The 23,842-nt window shown below is 34.7% G+C and overlaps 1 long non-coding RNA gene across 2 annotated transcripts in view; it reads right to left on the reverse strand.

Moving 5' to 3' along the window:
- Nucleotides 1-2,391: 2,391 nt before the first annotated feature.
- Nucleotides 2,392-23,842, reverse strand: part of LOC144972495 (uncharacterized) — a 41,640-nt gene continuing 20,189 nt past the window's right edge. For both annotated transcript variants that reach the window (XR_013645368.1, XR_013645367.1), the window contains exons 2-5: nucleotides 19,402-19,450; nucleotides 5,670-5,803; nucleotides 4,816-4,969; nucleotides 2,392-3,916 (exon numbers count right to left, since the gene is read on the reverse strand). This is a non-coding gene — a long non-coding RNA (uncharacterized LOC144972495). The remainder of the gene's footprint in view (nucleotides 3,917-4,815; nucleotides 4,970-5,669; nucleotides 5,804-19,401; nucleotides 19,451-23,842) is intronic.

The raw sequence follows: 23,842 nt of genomic DNA on the forward strand, positions 1-23,842 counted from the left end.
TGTCCACACCTTCCTGTTTTCCTTGCAGTAAATAACTCAGTCCAGCAATAATAGCCTGAATAAAACCAAGTCGAGAACAGGAAACAAACTTAGAAAGGTGCAAGAAATGAGATCTAACAGTAACAGAACCTCTAACTACCGCCATCTTTGAAAGATGTCGTTGTACCCTGCTTTTAAGGTGATGTAATATAGGCTCATTTATTTCAAATTGATTTTCAGAGTCCATTTCATTGTAGGGTCTACCATATGGATCTTCATTGCTTCGATTGTTTCCATGCTGCTAATGAAATCTCGTGTTACAAAATAGTATGCCTTGTCGAAAGTAAGGGAAATGAATTCCGGGGTGCCGGTAACTTCATGTATATCTCTCTCGACTCGTAATTTAATCACGAGCAAAGACAACGGTTTGGATTCTAGATTGAGTTGTGGTTAACTCCGATGCCACAGTTAGTTAAACAGCAGTAGTGACTAAGTCGCTGGTTGTTATAAGGACTTGCAGAATGCACTTCGTCGAGCAACTGGCATTAAATATGTTGTTATTGTCTGTTTGAAGTTACAGAAAATAATATGGAATAAAGCCAGGCTCCTTGTGGTTCTGACGGGAAGAAAATAATTGGCTTAACCTATATTGTTTTATACTTTATACATACAGACATGATCCAATTAATGTTAGATTTTGGATTTACAAGTTGTGTAAATGAGGTATGCGGTTTATATGGATCTCAATTTTAGTGACATTGATATTGTTGGATGATCAATGTTTACAAAAGCATTTACTTGCACGTGCAACCTCTTATTTTTTTAATGGACAAAAGGGGACTTGTTGAAACTGTAGAGCCATGATCAATGTATCTGTATGTCTAGTCTGAAAACATACCCTCCAGACTCAGGCACAGGAACCTCGCTAAAAGGGGTGCCATAATAATACTATGTCGAATCTTTATTGCTCTATAATGTACAATGTCAGTGCTTATCGGTGGTTTTATTTAAACATCAGTAGACCGTCTACATATACAAACTGATTAAATAAAGGGGTTGATCGTAGTTTAAAAAAGAGAAAAGAAAGAAAAACGTCGAAAATGATAAATACGAGTGTGAGAGAAGAAACGTTAAAAATATTTTCCAAAGCTCTCCTGCACGCATTTTAAAAGTATAATAACGGCCTTTAAAAAAAAGGGTTTCGTGGTTTTACTTACCAGATCATTAAATATGAAATCCTTCTTACTCTTTATCAACCAGCGTCCTTTACACCATATAATACAGCAGTTATAGGTAGTAATCCCAAAACGACATAGATTCGTTATCCTAAAAAATGTTGACGTTTTAACAAATATCCCGAGAAAAGTAATGTATTTAATTTTACGATATATATATAATATATAATATTAATATATATATATATTATATATATATATATAATATATATATATATAATATATATATATATATTATCTTCGTATTTAATATTGTGTACATAAGCATATCAACTAAATTGTATTTATAATAAAACCCACATAAAATGCATATTAGGGCGATATCAAATTTAGATACAACTTTCATATCATGATATCCGAGAAGAAAATGTAAGACAGCACCAAGAAAGGTTCCCTTATTAACTTAAACTCCGTGGGTAATTGATGCAAATCTGAATAAAGCGAATGTATTGAATTTGAATTTGGAAGTTTTATCAAGGCGCTAAGAATAATTGATGTCATATCACAATGCAATATAAGATAAGAAATTAGAGTGAGCTGAACCTAGAGAAAGAAAAATAATGAAACAACCTATGAAAATAAATACACTCCGGTAGACTTTAATAGCCACTTTGAATGGCAAATGCGTAGTTTGTCCCTGTTTAAACTTGAAAATTGAAAGAAAAGAAACTTTTAAATTTTACCTCTTATCATATCATGACTCACGATCAATACCGAAGTAAAGAAATATCCATACAGTTGAGTATCCAAGAAAATCATCCATGATCATAATAATCCAAAGTTAATCCAAAAGATCAGAAATTCGAAATAAAAGAGAGGAGTTGTGCCTCGCACTCATGTGGATTACTACTAGCAGTTTAGCAAGACTCACTGTGCCGTCTTTCACAAGGCGGACAGTTTTTATATCTAGAGACGGATAAGAGCCTAAAGGCGAATCAGCAGCAAAGACACTGAGACTGAGAGGCAGATAGGAAAGCTGAAAATGGGTGTGACTATAATATGGGGCTGACTTAGTACAAACTCAAACATCAACAGTGCATGACCATAGCAGCATTGCCTTTCGCTGACAGGGTGCCATTCATCTGTTCATTTATTTTTTTAAAAATTCATATCAGACAGTTATATTGTCATTATTTCTTTTAGATTATGCCGCAACACAAAGAAGCAACGTGATTAATTAGCAAACAGTTATATTTATTACTTATTCAATCATTGTTTTATGGAACATTGTTGTAGGGTTTATTTATTTATTTAGTTATTCATTTATTTATTGAATTATTCATTCATCCATTCATTTTTTCAATTATTTTAATATAGCCTAAATGCTCCTTGCACATATTTGAGGATCTGATATCAGAACGGAATTAATGGCTTGTTTTAACATTGTTGTAGTGTATGTTATTTTGTGTTGATTAGAAAGTATTTCCATTACAATAATGAGACTATAACAGTCTTGGTTATCAGACCTGTACGCTCCGTCTAAAGGCCATTGTCCCATAATAATTATTATTGGGAGCAGCATAATCCCTGCATGAGCTATTAGAAAAAAGTTTTAAAATTAAATGTTATTTTATGCTGTATGATTTACAAGTCTTGTATTTCTTTCTAAGCATCTATTGTGTGGTTTCCAAAGAAACGTTGACAACGAGTAATATCTTAATAATATCATATAATCCAAAATGAAAAGAATATGCCATCATTTGAAAAATATGATGTAAATAGGGTATTCTGACAGTAATGATATTGATGTGTCCCCTTTAAAAAATGTATAATATCTAGCTTTAGATTGCAGAAATTAATGAATAGTATGGAGATGGTTGATCAGATGATGGATATCAATATTACATGCCAGCCTTACGACAACAAATATTAATTTTAACACCCCATTATGCTAAGAGTAGGTCCGGTCCTAATTAATGTGCATGTCATTTATAGTAATAACTGATCTGTGCTTGTGTGTTTATTCCATCTCTTTACTCCGTTTCCCTCTATGTTATCCCTACCTCCCTCCCTCTCTCTCTCTCTCTCTCTCTCTCTCTCTCTCTCTTTCTCCCTTCCTCTCTTTGACCCCACTCTCCCCTTCACCCCCTCTCTCTCTCTCTCTCTCTCTCTCTCTCTCTCTCTCTCTCTCTCTCTCTCTCTCCATTTCCCTCTTATCCCTCCCTTCTTCCCGCTCTCTCTCTCTCTCTCTCTCTCTCTCTCTCTCTCTCTCTCTCTCCTAGTCTCTCCTTCCCTCCTAGTGTCTCCTTCCCACTCTTTCCCCACTCTCTCACTCTCATTTCCATTTTCTATGTTCATGCTTTACCAGACCAATCACAAATCCTCATCAATATATTCAATTTTATTGTTTACAATACATTTCAACTTTGAAGCATGATAATCTTTTTTTTAAAGAGCTGAACAATTATCTAAATATAAAATAAAAATATACTCTTGTTAAAACATTTCAGTGGGAGGGACCTTCAACACAAATAGATTGAGAGCTAACGGGTAAAGTCACAAATGTAAACATAGGGCTTGTCTCGTCTCATGCGCAGTACAGTGTTCGCCTCATTCAGCATAGCTCTCTTGAAAACGTTTCGGATTTGACCACGCCCACGTCCTGTCTTGCTTTCCTATTGGTCGTCACTAATCCAATGGATTAGAAAGCTGGTCTGCGATTGGTCCAGAGTTATATGAGTTGTTTGCATTGTACAATGAATCTGGGGAAAAAAAGGAAGGTAAAAAGTACAAAGTTTTTATAATAAGCCAGTTTTGTAAAATAAATTGCATGAATGTTGAACTAGAAGACTCAGTCTCATAAATTAACCAGTCGACTCAAATGCCAATGAGTACCTGGCCCCAGGCAGTGGGCGATATTGAAAGATGGGAAAAGTAAATTATTATGTGCCTCTACAAAAAAAGGAATTTTTGCAGGCGATTTGTATAGACCGAATGGAACTTCAGTTTTTATGTCAAACTTTGGAAATATTTTGGCGCTTTACGGAAGATGCAAACGATAAAATGGAAAACATGACAACAAAATGAATTGCATTTTCCTATCACATGTAGTTATTTGTAGTACCTAAGCTAATGCCATTCCTCCACCACCTAATCTATCCATTATCGTCATAGGAGATGACACCACACACAAAATTAACACAATATTTCTATTAGTACGATGCTTGCTTTGGTTTGAATTTCTGTTGTTTTGTATTTTCTATCTTAATATATTGTTGGGAATAACTTGTTCTCTATTCACTTATAATACAAACAAACAAAACAAAACAAAAGAAACAAAAACAAAAACAAGAAAAACCAAAACAAAACACCAAACCAAAAAAAAAAAAAAAATGTCACAAGCTCGACAGGCCATCTTTTTGTCCTTCATGCACTGATGTCGGTCTGAGCTTGGATTTAGAACTTATAACAAGTGAATGTCAATGCTAATTTATCCGAATTTGATTGAGCAAGCAAAATGGGAAGCATTTTTTTTCTCTTGAAACGATTGTTTCACAGTCTTTTCTTTTTTTGGGGCCAATGAGATAAATTTAACTCTTGAAAATATTCAGAAATAATTTTTCTCTTAGTTTTTGACATTATTTTACAATATTCTACATACCGCCCACTCTATCGTTATACTCTGGTCCACAAGAGAACATTGCTTTAGACCAAAGTCTTCTCTGACATCGCTCTCACTTTACATGGCGTCAAATGAGCTTTAAAGGAACGAGAGGAATCATGATTGCCATCCTGATAGTATCATGACTCACTGACTGTTACATGGGAGAGACAAAGAAATTAGAAATTAAAAAACAAAGTCAGAAAGTCACATGCATAAATTTAAGCATGGAAATAATTAAAAAATCAATTCGACACATTGTCGCTTAAAACGCTTAGGGTTAATCCATTCATGATTTAAGGCGGGGAAAAAAGCGGGATAGATTACGGCTACAATATAACTCCAAGTTATAATAATGTGTGTTTATTTTTTGGCTCTACGAATGAATGGGGGAAAATGCGAAGACTAAATAGAATTTTGTATGGGCTATGTGACGATTTTTTAAGCATTGGTTTTATCTTATGATTCTTGCATTGTTGCCTTTGTGGAATTCTCAGATTTCACTCCTTTAACGTGTTTATACCAAGGCTAACAAGGGTGTTTGTGCCCTGGTTTATACACAAGAGTGAACATAGACATCATATTTAACAACAATTTAAACTAAATATATAAATAGACAACAACAACAACAGCAATAATAATAATAATAATAATAATAATAATAATAATAATAATAATAATAATAATAATAATAATAATAATGATGATGATGATGATAATAATAATAATACTCATCATCATCATCAACAACATCATCATCATCATCATCATCATCATCATCATCATCATCATCATCATCATCATCATCATCATCAGATGAAGCGCTCGTGGTAGAACGAAGGGATGTAACTCACACTGACTACATTTAATTTTTTCCAAGGTTTCACACATCATAGTAACATTTCGTATCGTGATATCAGACATAAATGGCATCATTGCGACGTTCTTCCGGTTTTCATTCAAACTTTATGGTCGGCTGTATTGTCACCTGAAAGGAGAAATTTTAAAAAAATAAATTAAAAAACGTGAACTTTTATATAGATCGCAAAAATCCACATCTATATTATATGCTTAAAGTATGCAATGTAAGACGAGACATGACGCGTGTAATATACTCTCACATTTATTTTTTTTACGACAGAAACAACACTATACTGGACATCTACACATTTTAAACCTAAGTACGATAAGAGAATGTGAGTAAAGAGCTCTCTCTAAGACTCAACTCTGTGTTCTGTTCACAGCGGGACTTGAACTAGAGACCTTCAGCTCAAAATCCGAATGAAATTCCGCGAGACCACAAAGCCGCATAAACTGCTGTGAAAAACAAATTTGATAAATGCAGATTCGATTGATTGTATGCTGTTTAAACAAATGCCTACTAGTTGTGACTCTCGAAGAAATAAAGATATAAGATGTTAATTAGTATCACACAAATCTCTACATCCAGCACTACTTCTTATCGATTGTGATGAGAACAACATATTAATAAGCTCTCTAAATTATAATTTATCTTTAAAAAGTCCGTCTGCTTGTGTGTTTGATGATAAAGTATTTGAAATGTTTGTCAACACTTCCGACCTCTTGAGTTCTAATACGGTTGGCCTTATTGTCTGCTCTGCCAAAACGAACTAAACACTTTTATTTATTTATTTTTCATTTTGACCAGAAAGCTTTTACTACAAGCAAATTCAGTGGATTAAGGTGGCCCCCAACTTGTCGAAAAGTCTCAATCTTCAGACTTCGTTAATCCACGCAGATTAAAAATATAATTCTGGCAAAATATTTTTTTTTTAATTCTTAAAAATGTATTTCTCTCTCTTTTTTCTTTCTTCTTTCTTTCTTTTTTTTTTCTTTCTTTCTTTCTTTTTTTTTTTTTTTTTTTTTTTTCTTTCTTTCTTTCTTTTTTTTTTTTTTTTTTGTTGTTGTCAGTGGCAGCATTGCCTAATGGAAGTGGATAAGAGTGCACACTATGTGCATGCCTGCGACAGGCATTGTTTTGATTTTGTGTCAACAATGACTGGATGGTGAAATTGACCAAGTGATTGTATCGGAAAACATGGACTGGTACTTCTGACGTTGGTGTGGGGTTGTTATTTTTTGGAGTTGGGAGAGGCAAGATATTCTTTCACTATCTGAACAATGTTCTAATTTTACAAAAATAAAATGGATGCCATAATTTATAGTCAAATGTGAAGAAATTATTAATTCGAGCAAAGTAATTCCCGCTCTCTTCACTTTGTAATTTCTTTGTGATCTTTAAAATATGTACTATATTTTCAACATTTTAATGTCGATCAAATTTTATGCAACATAAACAACGATTTTTATTGCATATGGTAATAAATATATCTGTGTGAATTATGATATTTTAAAACAACGAAATCGCATAATAAATGAATAAATAAATGAATAAATAAAAAAACAAACAAACAAATAAGAAAATAAATGAATAAATAAACAGACAAATAATAAACTTATAAATAAATAAACATATAAATAAACAAGTAAATAAATAAATAAGTAAATAAATTTTTTACAAAATAAATAAATGAATGAATAAATAAATAAATAAATAAATAAGCATACAAATCATATGCCATCAAATCTGTTTTTGAAAAAGCATAATCATAAAATATTCGGTGTAAGATCTAAATCGGGTCACGCATTATAAACTCTCAATGCCAAATTTTTATTAGATACACCGTAGAAATAATAATTTATATCCATTTTATACATAAAACGTATACTATACAAATACAAAAACGGTCTTTTAAATCCTTATTCATTTTCCACTGATTATTGCACATTCTCTGATACGGGGTGGGGTGGGGGAACAGGTTGAATTGACAGAAAACTTTTGTATTTTATTAAATCCTTAATCTCTATGAATTCTCTAAAAGCTATAAAAATGGCAATTTATTAATCCTCTTGTAATCCAGGCATGGTTGTGGATTATCTTTAAAATACGACAGGTGTAATCCATTAATCCAATTTTATCTATGCTCGTGCCGCTACTGGAAGTTTGGGCATAATGAAATGAGAATGAGCGTGGAGTGAAGCGTGTTCATGTAGTGGGTTTTCTGTCCATATTCATTAAAACTCACCGCCCTTTAAACCTTAGACTCAAAATCTTACATCATGTACTGCCTTTTTTTTTTCGTTGACAATTATAAGATAGATAGGACAAGGGCTTCAATGACGCTTCATCGCTAAAAAATGAAACCTTAAGTTTCTTTCAAACCATAATTTTCCTCTCATTATTTTTCTAGCTGTGACTAGGCCCTCCAATTTCCACATACAGAGTAGCCAGTCGCATGGCTGTTTCTACTCTTGATGAAAACGATCGATCAAAAATTCCGCTTAGAAAAGATTAATGAATGGGGAGAATTTTTTTTTTTTTTACGACAGAAACAATAACTCTGTGTTCTGTCCACAGCGGGACTTGAACCATGGACCTTCAGATCGAAAGCCGAATGAAATACCGCGAGACCACAAAGCCGCATAAACTGATATGAAAAACAAATTTGATAAATGCAGATTCGATTGAGTGTACGCTGTGTAAACAAATGCCTACGAGTTGTGATTCTCAAATGAATAAGATATCAGATGTTAATTAGTATCACACAAATCTATACATCTAGCACTGCTTCTTATCGAGTCGATTTCAAACAGGTAGTAAATGAGTTGATTTATCCTTGACAAAAACTCGAAACTGATAAATTACATTTTTTTAAAATTATCATTGTGAGCATAGCTTAATGTCAAAAATGACATTGAATAGGTTACATTAGAATTAAAGTGGGTGGATATGACAATTTTTGCCCTGCAATATACGTTATGGGCATATCGATACGTCTTACTTAATTTGTTGTAAAAAAATTACATTTCATATACTCATATTATTTAAGCAGAGACGACAGTGATATAATATAAAAGAAAGCATCAGGATCAAAACGCGAGACCCTCATGAATCCGGAAGCAGGTTAAATTCAACCAGCCATCTCTTCCACCCGCTTGTTTTTCTGTTTATAGTTTTAAAATTTCATTCTTTTATAATTGCAATAAAGGAAAACCTGGTTATCACGCCTTGTATAGGATCTTTAAATGCCAGTAAAGCGAGTTTGCGGCACAAAACGAAGAGTTTTATTGTTAATGATATGATATAATTCGTGATCGTCATCAAGATGGAGATAATCCAGGTCTTTGATGGGAGTGAGGTGAGGACGGTATTGGAAGGTTTTTCTGTACATTGAACTCGTGTTTATGAAAGCGGTCTGATAATAGAGTGAGAAAAAAAATCCCCTTATTTAGAATACGGGGAAATTGTCTAAAGTGACTGTCGAATGAATTGCAAAGTGAGCTGTAAGGACCATGTTTTTGTCTGGAGGAAAAACTAAATACTGAAAACAGTCCTCTAACTCCAGTCCTCTTGGTGTGATTGCAATGGCTCAAGATATCTTGGCTTAATCATCCACCCCCCCCCCCTCCCCGCCCCGTCTATATTTCCACAAGTTATCAATTTGAAAACAAGGCAATTCATGACAATTCGACATTGCCTTTTGTCGACACAACAAATACCAGACCAAGCAGTGAGACAAACATCCCTCTTCAAAAACTATTACACATCAATATTTCAAAATGTTCTAGGTGCACATTGTTTAGTGTGTTATAAATAGTTGTGTTTGTGTTTGCGTATGTGTATGTGTGTGAGAGAGAGAGAGAGAGAGAGAGAGAGAGAGAGAGAGAGAGAGAGAGAGAGAGAGAGAGAGAGAGAGAGAGAGAAAGAGAGAGAGAGAGGGAGGAAGGGGGAGGGGAGGGGGGGGAAGAGACTAAAGGAGAACACATTGGATCTTAATCTTAATGGAAATATTGTCAACAGTTTAAGAAAACAATATCCTGTGCATACTCTGCTACTCACTTTTCATAGTCCTCGCCTAGAGGCATGTTTCTGGTCAGAGACAGATGGAAAAATCAAAACTTTGCCCTTTAGGCGCATCAGTATAAAGAGCTTTTTGTGTAATGCCATCATCGGAATAGCAAGCATTTCTGCATTGGCATTTGAATAGCACATTCTATAGCTCTATCTGTCAGCTACATGTCAATGTCCATTAATGTAATACTCCCATGTTCCTCAGCCGATATGACATCAGCTCTAATGATTACACTACAATGTTGTGACGATCTACCCATCTCCAACAATTTTCCGCCACCATGAAAAACCCGGATTCTGTTCAATCGGATGCTCTGCAGTCTCCGGACAATTGTCAGATCGAGTGCAAAACGATGACCCCGCCATAGCGATCCTTGATCGCTCGCTTCCAGTCCAGAGGAGACGACGTGCCCGTTTTCATTGCGCTAATCAAAGACTGGTGGTCTCTTTCCGTTGTTGCAAATAGAAGATATTGCTTTCCATCGTGAAGGTTTCTATACAAACGCCCCATCCGATTCATCATAAGAATCCGTCATCAACAATAATATTCAGACTATTATATTTATTATTAATTGCTTATAATTTTTACCTCCTGCTGTATATATTCTGTAATATAATAAGTGTTAATTTCTTCTACCTGCAGGTTGTGGGCTTTATAATGTAATAGCCCAAAAACATAAATAAGTAAATAGAAGAAAAAAGTCATAATAGATTTGTTATCATCCCTTGGTATGTCGATACGGCAACATGGTCACACTGGTTACGTTTCTACAGAGGGTTGGAGAAGAGTTTTCTCAGGGCATTGATAATAAACTAAAAATAACCCAATTGCTTATCTCTTTGCCACCATAATACAGAACCAGTAACGACGATAAATACTACTCCATAGTCTAATTCATGACAAGGCCGCTAAAATGGCGAAAAGACTCCACACCAAATATGCCAATCAAAACACTCGAAAGATAGCGGGTCTTGCACCCAGTTGTGAAACGGGCCAATCAGCGAGCAGCTTACAAACAAAGTCTTAGTGACTCTGTAAATATTCTAACGAAAGTATGGGTGTAACGCCGAGACATCCGCCTGTTGTCACCCTACTGTTTTAATTTGAATGCATTAAATTTTATGAGCAAGAAATAGGAACCGCTTTTGAACCAACAGAAGGTAATGAAACAAAAGTTCGATGAGAAAGACACACACTTACACACACACACACACACACACACACACAGAGAGAGAGAGAGAGAGAGAGAGAGAGAGAGAGAGAGAGAGAGAGAGAGAGAGAGAGAGAGAGAGAGTTACATTGAATAACAATTGCATATCTTCTCCAAGATTTAACATTTAGCTTGGCTGAGTACTCACTACTGCGTTAACATGAAAAGGGGGGGGGGGGGGGGAGTCTGAGGAAAATGCAATTAGGTATGTTTATACGTGAGTCGAGCGCGCTATCAATTGAGCTCGAGAGACCCACTAAATTGTTATTAGTGCATGGTGTCAAAAAGTAATAGTAAAAGCGCAGGGGACTAATGTTGTCACGTGACCTTTAGCAGTGATATTCAGAGCTGTCGTTTTTGTTTTGTTTTGTTTTTTACATTGTCGTGTGATGGTGGTAGTGGTGGGAAGAAGGAGTTGACAAGTTTAAATGCTAATGAAATGTATCAAAGACAGCAGCAGACTATTAATTATTATATGTCAGAGATTCCAAGGGCTGGCATACGTTTTTTTTTTTTTTTTAATAGACATAAGATGTTCATTTTATAATACGTATAAAAAAAAAAAAAAAAAAAAAAAAGATTTTGAGACACAGTCCCGTAGGTAAAAGACACGATTAAGTAGAAAAAAAAGGAGTAAATCAACGATAATGTGCCCTAATTGATTTTGAATGAAATCTTGATAAATGAAATAGAAGTTGAGTGTGGTATTTGACCGGATGGGCGATAATAATCTCAAAGCTAACAAATGAATATAACCTTTCAAATTGTGTGAGAGGCGAAGTGGCCGAGTGGTTCACGCATTGTATTGTATACCGGAAGGTCCTGGGTTTGAGTCCCGCTTCAGTCATTTTGTTTATTTTTCCTTGGTCAAGCAATAAATCTTCAATTTGCTCTCTTTGGACAACATGGGTGTTTCTTGTTGAAGTGATGTAGTGAGCGTGCTGTTAGGCAGGTTCTCGACCAAAGCCGATTGGCTGAAACCCAATGTCTCCTCTTGCTGGTGGAAAAGCCTGGCAGCCGTTCCCCCAGTTTCGAGGAGTCGATGTCCACGCCTCCTCGGGGGATTGAATTCGACCAAACTGACTTCCATCCACGTACAGCCAAACCTGTGTCGTATGAGCTATATTATGCGTAAAGGTCCTTACCAATTTATTTAAAATGTTAAAGGGCTAGAGTTTGCCTTGTCTCGTTTTTACTTCACTATAATATGGTCCGACAAACGTTTCACACAAAACAAATCTGATGTGGCGCTTTGCTTTTCATGAACAGGTAAATGAGTGGGGAACAGAACCCCAAAGGATTACGAAACACATGTCCATCCTACATTTCTTAGATAAACTTCCGCTGTAGGAGGACGAAATTAAGATCACTCAGATCTTTGTTATTGTTTTTAGCCAGCCATTTTTATCATTTTTTTTTTTCTCACTAAATTCTATAAATCAGACTATAGATGTTCAAGGTTACACATAATTTTGTGTTTTGGTACGGTATATCCGACTGGCGGATGCTGTGAGCATGTTGGCTAAAGGCATAGTATCATAGTATCTTACTGTTGTTTCAACTGCCAAGGAATAGCTTGTCGATTTTTTTGTGATAATCTGGCTGACACAGACAAGGACAGACTCTCCTACTTAAAATAGGCTCCAGAAAAAATTCTTGATATGAAATTTATAAACCATAGGACCGACTGAGGTAAGCAGATGAAGTTAATTTTTCTAGAAGACAGAACTTCCGTGTTTTAGAGTGAGCCCTATTTTCTGTGTTACCATGAGAAAACACTATTATGCGGTGGGTACTGTATGAAACCACCATGTAATGGCAATGACATGTTCCCACGTGTGAGACAAAATAACCGTTCATAAATCAAAGACCTGCTGACATAGAGTGATGGCGGCGAGAAAAGGTGAAAGGTCAACCATGTTCCAGCCTGATGCCCAACACGGCATTAACGTCCTCACTGGGGATGAGTTGTCCCCGCTTTGTTGGAGGCATTATCGCCACACATTAGATTAATTGTAATTATTATACATCATGGTGGGATAATCCCCTCAATTTGATACACGTCATATCATGATCATATCTATTATAGTATATTATTCGCACCGCATGCACTTCACATTGTAGTTTAAGTCTGTTATTATGGGGTAAAGCGTTATATGAATGTTATTTATTAATATTACCACCATTGTCTTGCAACACCGAGTTAGGCTACACATGAGTCCTAGTCCTAGCCAAAGCTTCGCCATTTATACAATTTTGTAGAATGAACAAGTAAAACTAATATTACACAAAAAAAAAAAGAAAAAAAAAACACAAACAAAACAAAAACAAAAACGCTAGACCTATATAAAAGCCAAATATTATGATGATGATGATGATGATGATGATGATGATGATGATGATTACTATTATTATTATTATTATTATTATTATTATTTATTATTATTATTATTATTATTATTATTATTATTATTATTATTATTATTATTATTATTATTGGTTTAGTTATAATAAAGGCCTAGCCACCCAATTATTTTGATTAACTCCCTTTGCTTGAAAGGCGAGAATTGTGCAAACTGAGGTATCGCAAATTTCACCAAATCCAAAAGTGAAAATTAAACAAATAAATAATAATAATAACATTGATCTCTTTATTTGCTTCTTTCCCGATTGAAGACCAAAAAACAAACAAACAAAAAAACCCCAGAAAAATACACGTCAACCTTTTATCCATTTTGATCCAGTTTTAATGGCGTAAAGAATGATTATTTAACTTCTACACATAAACTGCTTCATTTGCCATTAGTAACTCTTATTGTTCCTATACATAGTCGATCATGAAAGCTTTAGAAAAAGAATTGAATAATTTATTAAACAAAGTGACACTTCGAAGTCTATTATTTCTCCAATCTCAATATTTTAACTATTACAAGTACCATTTTTCCCAAATAAAACAATAGCATTGTTTTTTTTCTTCAATTTTCTAACACATTGGGACGAATCATTGTGTGTCTTTTGACTGTTTGATAAACTACAAGTAGTGGGTATTCCTATGCAATTGTTTTAAAAACGACATTACACTTTCGACCGTAAAAATATACTGTTATAACGAGGTCAAACAATCATTTTGTCATAGCAACAACATGGCCGCCATGAGTGTGGAGTGTATCTATTTGTATTTTGTTTAGCAATAAATAGACACCGAGAGACAAACCAGATATTTAAAAAATTACATAGATAAATTGATGAAATCAACACGTCCTTTAATAAAAACCAAGACCAGAAAGTCATCCAAAAAAATTGCAGGTCAATAAAAAACGAAAAAAATTGGGGTTTATTTAGACTGTTCCATCATTAAAACATACCCACTTACCGACCCGATTTATCAATTGAAATAACAACTTTTATCGTATTCATTTTGTTTTAAACTATCTAAAATATAAATATTGATTGTACTTTAATATAATATTAATGTGGCTTCGTGAACTCTATTCTTTTTGTCAATAGTTTGAGATCTCATTCTCATGGCAATTTGTGTGCTGTTACAAACTACAATGAGGTGTGAAAAAAATCCGATAACACTCAAAGCTGAAAACAAGGCTTGGTGGACTTTTAAAAAATGCGATACCTGGGCCATTTAACAATCCTCATTAAAACAAATTGGTAGAAATAGAGATAAGATGGTTGTCTTTTCGACAGACTCGGTTCAAATTTTATATCAATAATATGTCGGGATTTTTCGCTGCTTTAAAGTTTTAAACGGCATTTTTCTACCTTTAATGTCCATTTTTTAAAAAATTGTTGAAGGGGTATAGAAATAAAGCTTAAACCTTCCTCTTCAAGACGATACCAAATTTAGCTCTGTACGTTTTTAATGGCCTGGATTAATACTTGAATGACCCGTTTTAAAAATAGTCTTTTTCTCGACGCGTGACGCAAAATTAGGAGGTTTTTGTACTGCCACAAAAATGACGTCGTGTAATATTTATTAGTGTACTGATACACTAACATGAAGCTTGTGATGATAAGTAGTAAAAATAATTTAAGAGAATATATATATATATATATATGTATAATAGTGCATTCTCTATCTCCTATTGAGAGAAATAGACAGGAAGATATATTATACTGATACATGGCAGAGAGGAGAGAGAGAGAGAGAGAGAGAGAGAGAGAGAGAGAGAGAGAGAGAGAGAGAGAGAGAGAGAGGGTGATTGGGAGGGGGGGGGGATAAAGACAGCGACAATCAACCACAGAAAATAGAAAATCAGACTGTTTTGAGATTTTTAAAAATGAGCTTTTATCATGTGGCGTGACGTAGACACCTGTTCCTTTTCTGTTTTGGTGGCACCAGACACAACCCCTAATGACGAGTCGCATGCATCAGGCACGCCCACCAGATCGAACTTAGTCTTTGGAATTAGCCTCATATCATAACCCTCGGGTGCGTCAACAGAAACTAATGAGGGTGTTTGTGATGGTATCTGAATTGGTAACGAATCGGTCACGTGCATTGGTGTCATATGATCACATGGGGGTCACGTGCGCTTAGCTTAAAGGATCACGGGTAATCGCAGAGACTTCCGTTTCCTACACTTAGAGTAATAGTAATGATACAGAATGTAGTTCAGTTAAATACGAGATGAATGAATAAGCGGTATCGTATTGAGGCAAATGGATGAAGTGAGTCAAATTTAATTGACTAATTGCATAGTGTTTGTATATTGAAAATGCCTTTTGTGGTTGTTTGTTTTTTTGCTTTGTTTGTGTAAGTATGTAAATTTGATGAAGGTGATGATATGATGATGGTGATGACGACGACGACGGTGGTGATGATGAAGACGACAACGATGATGGAGGCCACTTGCTGTATTTTCACTATGAGATAAAGTGAATAATCTACATGATGTAGGTATGTTTTCTATGCTGTGGATCAGGAGCCTTTCATTTCTATCAATCAATCCAAATGCAATAAAATGATGCAAAACACCCGCAAACAATCGCACTGTACATTGAAGGGAAACTGTTATTGGGGCGCAGTCGCCGCATGGAGACTTGGGGAACCTAAGTTGCTTCGTTGCTACCAATCCTGATCTGTGTCCAAATAAGTATTACATTGCCGCCGTACTGATATAAGCATCACGTATTTACCGCTGTCTCTTCAAGACTATGTCATTGATGCTTGGATCTCTTCCCCCCACCGGCTTGCTGAATGCCAAATCTTTAGCAGGATATGAAAGGAAATTGGGGATCATGCCATCAGATACTGCTGCTGCTTCTACAAATTCGTAATATCTTTTATTGGTGCCTTTTGCGCGTCAAGAGTCAGAATATCATGTACTGTATAGAGAAAATCCGTTGAAGCGGTCAGTTTTCTGGAAAGCCACTCCTGGATCCCCTCAAATTCTTAAACTTAAAAGGCGACTACGTCTTGATAAACGCATGGGAGCCCTCTACACGTTGGGGACGTACACGTACTGTAAACTGTAACTTTTTTCTTCTCTTGCTCGTGTTCTCTCTTTTTATTCAACTCTCTCTCTCTCTCTCTGTCTCTCTCTCTCTCTCTCTCTCTCTCTCTCTCTCTCTCCCTCTCCCTCTCTCTCCCTTCTTATATATATAATATATATATATATATATATACACACACACACACACACACACATACTCATACATATACACTCTCATTCTTTCTCTCACTCTTCCTCTTTATTATTAATTTTTTTTTTTTTTTTAGATTTGAAAGAAAACAAATAAAGAGACAGATCTAAGACAAAGATAATGATATGAAGGAAAGGCATAAAAATAATAAAAGCACATATAAAATTAGGAGCAATATTGGAAATACTTCTTCCGATCCGGCAAATGACCACGGGGCATCTCCGACGGAAATGACCCTTAAATGTCGCCATTTTGTCAAGAGGATTGTACGGGAAAATTGAACTCAGAACAACCGGATGTGGAGACGAACTAGGAGGGTCATCAGAGTGTTTGGGGAGGTTTTTGGAGGAGACCCCTGAGGCGAATTGAAAATGACAGAATGAGATTTTCCAGCTTGACGCATAGGAAGGATAATTAAATCTGTATAAATGAATTTTGTGTTTTTATTTTACTCTATGTTGAATGTTTATATGTTATGCATTTTCCAACAAGAAGGGCAACGGCTGCGAACAACATGGCAATCCTCTTTTAAGCATATTGTTTTTAAGTCTCAAAATATAGTTCACATAATTGTAAAATGTTGAATCCCCTCGATTAAAAAAAAAATCCATTATATTATATCGCCGTTTTAAAGATGTCTCATGCCATGTGCATCTTTTGTCTTGTAGTATGATACTCTCCCTTGGCCCGACCGGTGCTCTTGCACTTTGAACACATTGCGCCATAGAAAAGTTTTATATTAATGAAACAGTCAAAAGAACAAAAACATTTTTTTAAAGCAAGAAAAAAAAAAACAACAACAAAAAACAAACCAGTCTCTGAGTTTTTGATATGGTGAAGTTAACTCAGCAATCTGGTCCGCAAGACGATGACGTTTAGGATTATATTATTGGCACTCAGACCGATTTTTCATTTGATTATTACTCCCAAAACCTAATCATTTACAATACAGCTACTTGGGTTTCTAAGAGAAAGAGAAAGAATTTTATAATATAAACTGGCTGCTAATTTTTAAAAGTTAAACATGGCAGAATCGGAGCTATGAGCAATCTAAATTTCTTAATTGTATTACATAAAACAGACTTCGCCTCTCTCTCTCTCTCTCTCTCTCTCTCTCTCTCTCTCTCTCTCTCTCTCTCTCTCCCTTTCTCTCTCTCTCATTCTATTTGTGTGTGTGTGTGTGTGTGTGTTGTGTAGTGTGTTTGTGTCTCGCTCACTCTCCCCCTCCCCCCCCCCCCCCCCCCTTCTCTCTCTCTCTCCTTTCTCTCTTTATCTCTCAATATCTTATCTCCTTCTTTGCTTCGATCCGGTAATCTATCTTTACATTAATACCCTACATTTGATGATTAGAGCGACTCGAACATCTTCTCCATAGGTTTTCTCGGTCTCTGTTTCCAAAATGATACTAACCACTAAACTACACACTCAGTCAGCCGCGTTGGGCGCTCAAAAATGTCGTTTTATTCTGAACAAAGGGAGGTAACTGTCTAATCTCGCGGACTTCCGGAAATATTCGGATTCTATTTCCTGATTTGATTCTTTTGCTGTTTTCTTGAGGACTTCGGGATTTTTCGATGGCCTCTTATTCCATTTAGCTTGCACATGACTATAATTTTGGTAAATTCAATGCATGTATTCAAATCACCCAGACAGCGTCTGCATGATGAGGAACGTGTATTTTCGTTTGTCTGTTGACCATCTTTCTTTTTGAACCGCTTGATTCTGAAAACATTTTCAAAATCTACTCTTCTGTTTATCATCTATGCTATTATTTTATTTAGATATAATATGTATATTTTATTATGAAAAGGTCGAAACAAGTGAAAACTAAGTTAAAAGATGACTCATTGTGATTGAAATCAAATTCCTTCATCTTTACTGAATTAAAGGATGAAACAGTGAACACGTAACAGCATAATTACATGAAATTTCTTTAGTGTAAACTGAGAAAATAAATGAAAGAGGCCGCTAACATTTGTATAATATGGGTTGTAATTGTTTTTATTTTTCCCCTTTTATTTTATACCTTTTTCTTTATCAATATGCCCCCCCCCCCCCCCAACACACACACATTTTTTTGTGTTTGTTTTGTTCTTGTTGCGGTATAGCGATGCTTGAAAATATTAGTTGTCTGTCGAAAAATCCCATAAAACGTACATCTGATATAATTAAAATATTGCTTATAGAGTTTAAACTCTAAACCACTCAGAAAATCATCACTTACTTTTTAAAAAATGAATTAATCGTTTCTGATCTACTTACTTAAAGAATGGTCAGATAATGTTCTTTTTCTTCTTCTTGTTTTTTTTTCCCGGTTTTTTTTTTTCTAGAACATCCACTGGTATTCCATATTTATCCACCATGACTATAAAGCATTTTTTGTTGCTGTTGTTGTTGAAAATTTTATCTATAACTAGTTATGATAGGTGCGTAAAGGAATATTAGAATGTAAAACAAAACTCAATTCGTTAGAACGAGCGCGGATTGAATCGGTATATCTAATTATAACTTTACCCTTTTAAATGAATTCCGAGGTATATACTTTGTTTCCATATTTCTGGGAGTCTTTATGTCAATTTGGACAAGAAACAATAATTCAGATTATAAACCATTTAGTATATAATATAATTAAAATTCAATAAGAAAAAAAATATAGAAAGGAAGCAGTTATTTATTCTTTAACGATGTCGCATTTAAGCTGAATTTTATTGACCTGCCCTTTTTTTCTACTTTTGCTTTTAGTTATGCCATTCTACAATAGTTACTGTAATAATCAAAACTTACCTTCTTCCTGTCTACAGCATCACAACATCGTAAGGAACCACTTGGTCATCTGTAATGGAGAGCAATACAGGTATGTGAGGCGGTTGAGAGCAGATTTTTTCTGGTCAAAGGGGGATTACTGAGAGATTAAAATCTATTTGTTTTGGTTGCATCTCTTTGAGTGTGAAGGACAAAGATTTTGATTTGTAACGTATTATTACATATTTCAAAGTTATCGATCTGTTTTGGTTTGTTTTGTTTTCTTTATATTCACTTATAGAATGAACGAAATTGACGTCACTCGGCTCTTTGTCATTGATTTTAACCAAACGTTTTTAGAAGTGGTTCTCGTTGAATTGTATTGATGCTTTGCGCCAGCCGGATATAATGTACCAACACACAAAGCAATGTGTAACCTTAAACGTTTATAGTCTGGTTAAAACAGTTAAGAGAGAAATTCTCATAAAATGGCTGCTATAAACAATAAACAGCTGAGTGACATCAATTCCGTGCCCTCTATAAGTGAATTGTCTTTATCATCATCATCATCATCATCATCATCATCATCATCATCATCATCATCATCATCACCACCACCACATTCGTCATCATCATCGTCGTTATCTTTAGTTTGTTAATATTGGATGCAAAAGCAAATTTTAGAAATAAAGTTTAAATTAAAAAAAAAAAGAAAATAAAGACTTTAACTTGTGCAAGTGTTGCTTGATTGACTGAACGTATCAAACTCCGATAACGAAAAATGCTTTCGTTTTGATGTACCTTTCTTAAACGCATTTAATTTCCGTCTATCAATAGAAAAATATAACCATTCCAAACACCTAATGGCAGCCATATATGGTACCTGGTTTAGCATTAGAAATGAGTCGCGAATATTATTCTGCTACTTCTACTATTTCCAGTTCCGGTCTGTCGCCATGTCAATTATAAATGATTTGGTTGGTAATTATACAAGGGAGCGGCGCTTGGTCTTTTCCTTGAAATTTTAAATCTTTGTATACTTAAAGATCGTCTACATTTGAGGTACTTTCAATTCTTTTGTTCTAAATTTCCCTATTTTTTGTATTTTCGTTTCTTCTCTATCTTCTATTAATTTTTCCTAGTTGCGTTGCCGAATTACTTGGATAATCTCAATATGATATTGATATATATATATAATATATATATATATATATATATATATATATATATATATATATATATACTATTGTAATATTTACCACGATGTTGGAGTCAGTCTAAACCGATGTTTCAGGCACTGTGGCCATCGTCATTACTGTGTGTTACTGTTACCCATGTAACATATGTAACCCATATATAAATGGTGTATTTTGTTGAACCAAGCAATGTCGGATAAATGAAATAAAATATGTGCCCATACATGTGCACATCTCAATAAAGTCTTAATCCTTTCTCATTCTGTCTGATTTAAAGAAATTTTGAATGTTTGACATTTTAATTATCCCACCATTTTAAAGCCGACTTCCGATTACGTCATGTTTCAAAATAAGTGTCACCATCGCAATAAAACCATTAGTACTATCATTCACCTTTGTGAGTCATGTTTTGACTTCTACTTCAGAAGGAACGAGATTGACGTCACTCAGCTGTGCTATTTTTTTTTAGCCAACCATATTTATGAGTAGTTCTCGCTGATTGTTATCAATCAGACTACAAACGTAAACGGTTATACAGTTTTATTTGTTGGTACGTTATATTCTGCTGGCGGATGTCATGAGTTTTTGAGCTAAACGCAGAGCATCAATACTTATGAATTACATGTCGAATAACTCAAATTGGTATGATTCGATAGTTCACAATCTGATCTGCTGTTCTACAACCGTGATAAAAACACGTCAAATTTGTTTTGCAATGAAAATCGAAATAAAAGAAAAAAATTTAAAAAAAAAACACTATTGAAACAAACGAACGAACAAACGAAGCGAAAAAAAACAACAAAACAAAACAAAAAAACAACAGAAACAAACCCAACAATAATGGAAACTTTGAAACGATTGATAAATTCAAACTGCAGTAAAACAAACATTCTGAAAAGAAGTATACAGCTTCCTGCATTGGAAATAGAATAATTCAAGAAGAAGAAAAAAAGTTCCCCCATTTGATTGGTTATTGAATCTTAAAGAAATCGAGTTTTAAATAGAAAATCAAAGTAAATGCCAAATGATTAACGTACAGAACGCAGAGCAGTAACTAGGATTGGTCAGTTCCTCAGGCTCCCCGGATACTTTGTTTCGTTATATATTATTATATTTATATATTTTTAATTGGCTGAAAAGGATATTTTGAGTCCGAACTTTTCCTTGGGACACTTTCTTTTTGAACAGGCTGTATTATTATTATTATTATTATTATTATTATTATTATTATTATTATTATTATTATTAATTATTATTATTATTATTATTATATTATTATTATTATTATTATTATTATTATTATTATTATTATTAATGCGTTGACTGGTCAAGGGGAGATAATCCGGATTAGCTATTGTATTGTTTAGGTTGTATTTCTTTGACCGGGGGATTAAAAATGAACATCTCTTAACTACAAAATTATAGTGTGGCACAGCTGTTACTTGATTTGAATTTCAACAAAACATTCGATGGGTTCGACATCTGATGAATATTCTATTGACTTTGAAATATCGCTAATTGTTATCACAGGGAATGTCTATTTAATGTAATGTTAAGGTTGACTGGTGGTGAGGGAATAGTAAGAGGAACTGAGAATGAAAGAGATACAAAAAGGAGAGCAGAGGAAGAATGAAATCTTCACACACACACACACACACACACACACACATATACACACACACACACACACACACATATATATATATATATATATATATATATATATATATATATATATATACGCAATATACCTCCTCCGTGTTTTAAGTGAAAGAGCTATACAGGTTCAGACCCCACTATACCTCTGTTTTGTCGACTACAAAAAAGCTTTTGATAGAGTACGCCACGAAGAAATACTAAAACAACTGCACTCCATTGGCGCTGATGAGAAAGACCTCAGACTCATGCAAACATTATACTACACCCAGCAGGCATCTATCAAAATCGGAAACTCTACAGGAAATTCCATTCCTATTAAGAAAGGAGTCCGTCAAGGGTGTGTTGCCTCACCAGATCTGTTTAATCTATACCAAGAAACAATCATGAGGGGCATAAATAATATGGAGGGAATAAAAGTGGGAGGTCACAACATAAATAATATAAGATACGCAGACGATACGGTACTCATTGCAACATCAGAAATCCAACTTCAAAAGATTGTTGACAAAGTGGTAGTAGATAGTGAAGCCAAGGGAATGGAAGTGAATATCACCAAAACGGAATGCATGGTAATACAGAAAAACCCCGAAAACAACAACACCTGCAATATAACGATTCACGGCGAGCAACTTACCAACGTAGAAAGTTTTAAATACCTAGGTTCAATAGTGACAACAGATGGAAGATGTAACCGAGACATACGAGCAAGAATAACTCAAGCCAAACAGGCCTTCATGGACCTGGGAAACATTTTGAAAAACAAACAGATGTCGTTCGGGATTAGATTCCGAGTCTTGAAGTGCTACGTGTGGCCAATCTTGTTATACGGATGCGAAAGCTGGACTACAAATGCAGAAACACAAAAGAACATTGAAGCTTTTGAAATGTGGTGCTTGAGAAGGATGCAGAGAATATCGTATACTGCACACAAAACGAACGAAGAAGTGCTAAAACAAACATACCAACAAAGGAAACTAATGCCCTTAATAGTGGATCGACAACTATCCTTTTTCGGACACATAGTAAGGAAAGATAAGAATGAATACCTGGCAAGTTGTGGAAAAATACCTGGTAAACGCGCCCGGGGGAGACAAAGAAAAACACTCATAGACCAACTGAAGGGCTTCACCAGCCTAACAATCCAAGAGCTGTTTGAAAAGGCAAGAGACAGGGAGGAATGGAGAGAGATAATTCATGCAGTATCCGAAGCCTGGACCAGGCATGGAACCTAGAAGAAGAAGATATATATATATATATATATATATATATATATATATATATATATATATATATATATATATATATATATATATATATAGAGAGAGAGAGAGAGAGAGAGAGAGGGGGGGGGGGGTTGGGGGTTGCTATATTGTATTATACATATATTGTAGCGCACCGCCATCTACAATATGTTATTTTCTTTTAAAAGTTGTCACGAACATCAATTAAATATCAACAAAAACTCTTTTATTTCAAGTTTATGGAGCATATTATAATTTGGCACATTCATACATTATGCAAATCTCAATATATAAAATGTACAAGGATATATAATTATTGATTTTACTTTTTTTTTATCGAACGGATTTAGTATTAAGTAATCAAATTCACTGATGAATCTCTTTTTG

This window comes from Berghia stephanieae, chromosome 5, assembly GCF_034508935.2.
Source record: "Berghia stephanieae isolate SIO BIC M18660-M18661 chromosome 5, UCSD_Bste_1.3, whole genome shotgun sequence".
NCBI lineage: Eukaryota > Metazoa > Mollusca > Gastropoda > Nudibranchia > Aeolidiidae > Berghia > Berghia stephanieae.